Raw genomic sequence first — 7,453 nt, 5'->3', positions numbered from 1 at the left:
GTCCTTATGGGATGTGACTTGGTTTACCATAATTCCAACATATGACTTTGGACTTTCTAAGATACTTGGATCTCCCTTTAGATTTGGACTTATTTCTCTTTTCATTCTTCTTGCCTTTTTCTTAGGTCTTCCACGAATAATTAGGGATTCCTTCAAACTAATTGATACCTTCCTTTGCATCTCTTCACCAAGTAGGGCACCCACCACATCCCTAGACTTCAAAACAACAGAAGTACCATTGATAGCCATAATAAGAGAATCCCATGAATCGGGCAAAAAACAAAGCAAGATTTGACATTTCTCCTCTTTGTCCATCTTAACACCAACATATACCAATTGAGCCACCAACATATTAAATGATTCCAGGTGATCCACAATTTGTCCACCCTTTTTCATCTTCAAGGAATATAATTTCCTTCTCAAGAAAATCCGATTTAATAAAGATTTGACTTGATACATCTCACCAAGCTTAGTCCATAAATTCTTTGCAGTGTTCTCTTCATGGACATTGATCAAAACAAAGTTTGCCAGGAATAATCTGATTAGACCCTTAGATTTTCAGTCCATAACATCATACTCAGTAGTTGCAATAGGATCTGCAGGTCTTATGACATTCACATCAACCACATCCCACATATCTTGATCTATTAGCAGATTTTATGTCTTCAACTTCCACATCTCAAAATTTCTACCATTAAATTTCTCCACTTCTATTCCCCTTGATGAACTTGCCATCTAAAAATTCCTACAAAAAGATCAAAAAGTATCTTCTGCACAAGCTCCCACTCAAATCTAGATCAGTTCAAAAAACCCACAACTGAAACCAAAGTTGATTAGGTTCTAATACCACTTGTAATAAAGTTAAGTAGCGGAACAACTTCCTACACTAACCTTGAGAGGAGGGCAATACAAAACTTTTACAGATCATTACAATAGTTACAAAAACTTAACAAAAATAATCAAAATATCATGTATACCACAACACAACAACACAATGATTTACATGGGGAAAACCCTTTCGAGAGAAAAACCCCACAATCCAAAAACCGCCCAATATATTATTCAACAATCAACAACATATTACAATATACTTGCAGAGAAATCTCTTCACAAGAGTACCATCAATTAGAGATTCAAAGGTAACTCAATAGCCATAAGACTCTTACACACAACCTCTGTATCATGCACCTCATATATAGGAGATACAATACAAGAAACCATCAAACGATATTACAAAACCATGAGCTAAAACCACCCAATAAAGTAGAGTTGACCTTATCTCCATTCTAGATGCCCTATGATGTGTCAAAACACACATCAACACATGTACCTCCCTTTATAGCCCATTTCTATGTCCGATGTATTTTATATTTCCTATTTCAGGAGTATAAACTTTCAGAGGCCATAACTTGTGAACTGTGTGTCCTATTGATGAACCATTTGAAGCGTTAGAAAGCTCGTGAAGTGCTCTATTACCTCGTAAATAGATATGAAATTTACACCCACTTTTTAGGATGTTTTGGAGCCTCTAAAGTCCTGAAAATTAAATTTAAACCTTTCATTGAACCCCTCCAAAATGGAAACTTTAATATCTTCAAAACTAGCTATGATCTTGTGACATAACTTTACTGGAATGCTTATCTAGCTAACCAGAAGCTTCGGGGAGAATTTTGCACTATTTCACACTTAAACAAAAACTTTCTATAAATAGTAACCTCATGTAAATGCAAGATTGAGACACCATTTTCCTAAGAATTTTCAACCATCCTCTGAGTTTCGAGTTTGGAATGTCCTTTCTATAGACTAGAATTATTATTATTTGAGAGTTGCCTTCAAAGTAAATTTTATTTATTCTCCTTATTTTTCATATGCTTACCTAGACTGGTGGATAAGAATGAGATAGAAACTAAGTGGGCATTCTAGAACAAGCTAAATGAAGATGGATAAGTCACAAGGAACAAGACAAGATTGGTTTGTAAGGGTTATTCACAAGTTGAAGATATAGACTTTGAGGAGACATTTTCTCTAGTGGAAATAATTGAGGCTATAATGATGTTTCTTTCATTTTTTGCATATAATAACTTTAAGGTATATTAGATGTATGTCAAGTTAGCATTCTTGATTGGAGAACTTGAAGAAAAATTATACATTGAACAACCAAATGGGTTCAAGCTGTCAAAAGATCTAGATATGGTTTGCAAACTCAAGAAGGCATTTTATGGACTCAAGCAAGCTTCTAAAGCTCGATATGCAAGGATGGATAGATATTTGTTGTAGCAAAACTTTAGAAAAGGTTCTAAAAATAGAAATATTTATTTCAAAGATGAATGTGATAAATTATTTATTTTTGTTGTGTATGTTGATGATATCATATTTGGAGGAGATGATGATGTATGTAAGATGCTTGTAGAAGAAATGCATAAGGAGTTTGACATATCTATGATAGGCGAGTTGTCATTTTTTCTTTGTATTTAAGTTACATAATGAGAAGAAAGAAATTGTTGGCATTTGCATGAAGATTGCATTAATGATATGTTATGTTGTCATTGATGTCAATTAAACTGGTAATGGTATTTATGATATTGCTGATATTATTGTTATTATTGCTATTATCTTGTAACCGGTAGGAAGAGCTTTGAGGAAGATGTAAATCGGTATGTAAATATGAGTTGAACCGATAACCGGTGTATGAGGATAAATCCTTGTAAGGAAAGCAAGTGCGGAATTCACTTCCTTAATGTCAATTCACAGAGGAGAAACAGACTAGTGTAGACAAAGCTTCAACATTTACTGAATATAGTATGAGTAAAAAACATGCACAAAAAGGCACAGAGAGATGACACACAGAGTTAATGTGGGAAAACCCTTTCGGGAGAAAAACCCACCACAAACAAATGATCGACTTTATTAACAGTATTTAAAACAATACAATAGAGTCTCATCTGCAGATTTTCTTCACTCTGTTACACAGTCATTCCAGACATACAAACTATCAGATCAAAACCCTTTGCAGAACACCCCTGCTCTTAAGATTTTGTCCTCACTCATCCAACCTTTGGATTACCGTCCGTTTTCAATACCAAATGACTCAACGGTTCATCAGAGTAACGGCCCCAATGGCTCAAAGTTTAACCGTCTGCCTGTGTCAGTCTGTAATCATGAAGAAAATAGTTATCCCACATGTAGTAGACAACCGGGTCGACTCGTATTCATTTACACTGATAGTCTCATACATAGTATCTGAGAATCGATCTTTTGGATCTCGGTTCGACCTCACTCCCCCAGTTGGTCTCCGCTCCATCGGCTATCGACACAACATTCAAAAGGTAAAGCCGATGGCCTGATGATACTTGATCGCCTAAGGTGACCCCATCGGGTCATTGGTATAACTCTCCAAAAGATACTCTGATCTCCGAAGGATAGGAGTTATCTCCATCGGGGCATTGGAACAGGAACACAACTACTATGCTGATACCAAGAAATAAGGACTCATCGGCTCATAAGACCAAGTCTGAAACTGTTATCCCGATCTGCATTGCCAGTCCAGTAGGATGACTTCATCGGGTCATCGGAACACAAAGAATAACACTATGCCGATAAGTGAAATAACCAAGACCGGTAAAATGAGCTCATCAGGACATCGACATGACATTCAGAATGTCAACCCGATAGCTGATAGGTGACCCAAACCGAGACCAGTAGAGTGGGCTCATCGGGAGATTGGTATACTGCTGCACAAGTTATTCTGATAGCTGAAGTTACCTCGATGACCGAAGTCGACTTCGTCGGGTCATCGGGATGACTTCAAACTTGCTATTCCGATACCCGATAGAAGGGAATACATCAACAAGAGTCATTCAGATAGAGCTCACACAAAATCCTTCATATTGTTTCATCGACATGACTTAACTTGATCAATATGGACTATTGTCAAGTGAATTTGAGGCACATTTTCCAGCAAACTCCCACTTGATGAGGAATTCACTGGACCGAGATACCATTCCAGACGTTACTGACAGACATGGGTACAAAGACCCATAGAATTCGAACACCACCTGAACTTGTGTGTGCTCATAGGTTTCATCAAGGCATCTGTAACATTTTCCAGAGTGTCTACCTTGTTAAGATAAACTTTTCCATCTTCCACCATGTCACATACGAAATGATACTGAACATCAACATGCTTCGACCTGGCATGGAAAGTAGGATTCTTTGCCAAACAAATGGCACTCTGACTATCACTCCAGACTTCAATCTGCCCTGCATCGAAACCAATGTCAGCACTCAAATGTCTAAGCCAAACTGCTTCTTTACAAGCATGTGTGGCTGCCATGTATTTTGCCTTTGTAGTGGACAAAGCGACTACAACTTGCCGCTTGCTCATCCAACTAACTGCTCCACCATTTAGGACAAAAACATACCCATTGGTAGATTTTATGCTATCAATATCCCTTGCCCAATCAGAATCCATGTAACCACAAATGCTGAGAGTTCTTTTTGAATCCTTCAGATTACCATGATAATATAATGCAAAATCTGAAGTACCCTTTAGGTATCTAAACACTCTCTTTACAACATCCCAATGTGATCTCCCTGGATTTGACATAAACCTGCTAAGTACTCCCACTGGTTGGGCAATGTCTGGTCTTGTACAGACCATAGCATACATCAAACTGCCTATAGCACTTGCATAAGGTATATTTTTCATGTCTTCAATCTCTTTTGGAGACTTCGGACTGTCTAGCACATACAACTTAGTTCCCTGCAAGATGGGAACAACCTGTGGTTTACAGTCAGACATATGAAACTTGTCAAGAACATTGGTTTTGTATTTTCTCTAGCTGAGCCAAAGTTTCCTCTTAGACCTATCTCTTTTGATTTCCATTCCCAAAATGTAATTTGCTGGTCCTAAATCCTTCATTTCAAATTTCATACAAAGCTGGGATTTTAAATCTGAGATCATACTTTTTGTGTTTCCTATGAACAACATGTCATCTACATACAAAGCTATGATAAGAATCCTATCACCATCAGTTTTGTAGTAAACACAATGATCAACTTTGGATCTCACAAATCCCAAGGACAAAACAAATGTATCATACTTTTGATACCACATTCTGGGAGATTATTTCAAACCATACAGAGACTTCTTGAGTTTGCATACCAGATGTTCTTTACTTTTTTCCACAAAGTGCTCAGGCTGGGACATATAAATTTCTTCTTCAAGATCACCATGAAGAAATGCTGTCTTTACATCCATCTGCTCAATCTCCCAATCATATGCTGCTGCAAGTGACAAGAGAAATCTAATAGATGTCAGCTTAGCTACAGGAGAAAAGATGTCTCCATAGTCAATACCTTCCTTTTGCGAATACCCCTTTGCAACCAGTCTTGCCTTATACTTGTCAATGTTGCCATCTAGACCATATTTCTTTTTGAATACCCACTTACAGCCTACAGGCTTTCTATCTTTAGGCAATGGCACCAAATCCCAAGTTCCATTTTTATCCAATGATGACATTTCATCATTCATGGCTTCCAACCAGGAATCTGAATCAGGCATTTCAATTGCTTCTTTTATAGTCCTAGGCTCATCAGTATCTACAAGTAATGCATAAGCACAATTAACATTCAACATAGAGTGACTGTACTTATTAGGTGTATACCTTTCTGGTTGCCGCCTCCCTCAAGTAGATCTTCTCAACTCTGGTGTTGAGGCTTCTTGAGGTTCACCAGGAGGCTCATTATCATGTTCTTCTTCAAAACTACTTGAACTGCTTGAACTCTCCTCATCTTCAGGTATCTCTGGAGATTCTTCTTTGACTGGAGGTACTTGGACCTCAGCTTCTCCTTTCTTTTCTATTTTATGATCTAAAGACATAGGCTTCATCTCATGAAAAATCACATTTCTGCTAAATAAAACCTTACTAGTCACTGGATTCCAAAGTTTGTATCCTTTCACACCAACTTCGTAGCCAATGAAGATACATTTTACCACTTTGTTATCCAACTTAGATCTATTCACATCAAGCACATGAGCATATGCCTCTGCACCAAAAACATGTAGGTGCCTTAAGGAAGGTTTCTTACCAGACCACGCTTCCATAGGTGTTTTGTCAACCAATGCTGAAGTAGGAGAATGATTCAGCAGGTAACACACTGTAGCAACTGCTTCAGCCCAAAATGCTTGTTCCATCCCAGCTCCACTCAACATGCTCCTTCCTTTCTCCATTAGAGACCGATTCAACCTTTCAGTGACTCCATTTTGCTGTGGAGTGTAAGGTACAGTCTTATGTCTTTTAATTCCATGATCAACACAGTACTTGTCAAAATCTGCACTACAAAATTCACCACCATTGTCTATTCTTAAACATTTAATCCTTTTCCCAGTCTGATTTTCAACAAGGTTCTTAAACTCCTTAAACCGACTAAACACTTTTGTTTTACTTTTAAGAAAGTATACAAATTCCCTTCTTGAATAATCATCTACAAAGGATACATAGTATTTTGACTTAGACAAAGAAGGTACATCAACTAGACCAAACACATCAGAGTGAACATAATCTAGAATAGCAGAAGATTTATGAGAACTAGAATAAAATTGAACTCGGTTATGTTTTCCATAAATGCAGTGCTCGCAAAAATCGAACTCAAAACTACAATCATCAAGACCTTCAACCAGATTCTTATTCTTCAAGGATTTTAAACCTTTTTCACCTATGTGGCCTAACCTATTATGCCAGAGCATTGTTTTCTCAACAGGAAGTTTAGCTCCCAACGAGTTTGCATTGTGCATTCTTATAGTTGTCTTATCAGACTTTTCAGAAGTTACATTATAACATACAGGTTCAGTATTTAACTTATACAATGTACCAATGCGATCACCCTTTGCCAATACAATGGAACCCCTAGTCATTTTGCAACCACCAGACACAAATATAACTTGTACTCCAGCATCATTAAGTTTACTTACAAAGAGAAGATTTCTTGCCAGACCTGGTATATGAAGAACCCCATTGATCCCCTTCACTCTACCATCTAGAAAACAAATTTTGATTCTGCCTCTCCCTACAATATCCAATGTAGAATCACTAGCCAGATATACCTTTCCACCAGCATATGGTTCATACTTCGAGAACCATTCCTTGTGGGACGTCATATGGAAAGATGTGCTAGAATCTACTAACCAGGTGTCATCTGAGGTAGGCACTGCCAGTGCTACAACAAAAGTATCAGCATCACTCTGAGAAGACTCAGTGTCAAAAAAATTCTTCTTCTTCTTCTCCTTCTTGCAGTCCTTTCGGATATGCCCTTTCTCCCCATAGTTCTAGCACTTCACCTTTGACTTCTTGCCTAGAGATTTAAAACTCTCTTGAGACTTGGACTTCTTTTCTTTCTTCTTGTCTTTGTCCTTTGATCTGCCTTGAACAAAGAGTGCATCCTTTTTCATCTT

The sequence above is a fragment of the Cryptomeria japonica genome, chromosome 6 (genome assembly GCF_030272615.1).
Source record: "Cryptomeria japonica chromosome 6, Sugi_1.0, whole genome shotgun sequence".
Classification (NCBI taxonomy): Eukaryota; Viridiplantae; Streptophyta; class Pinopsida; order Cupressales; family Cupressaceae; genus Cryptomeria; species Cryptomeria japonica.
Note: the sequence above shows the minus strand (reverse complement) of the source record.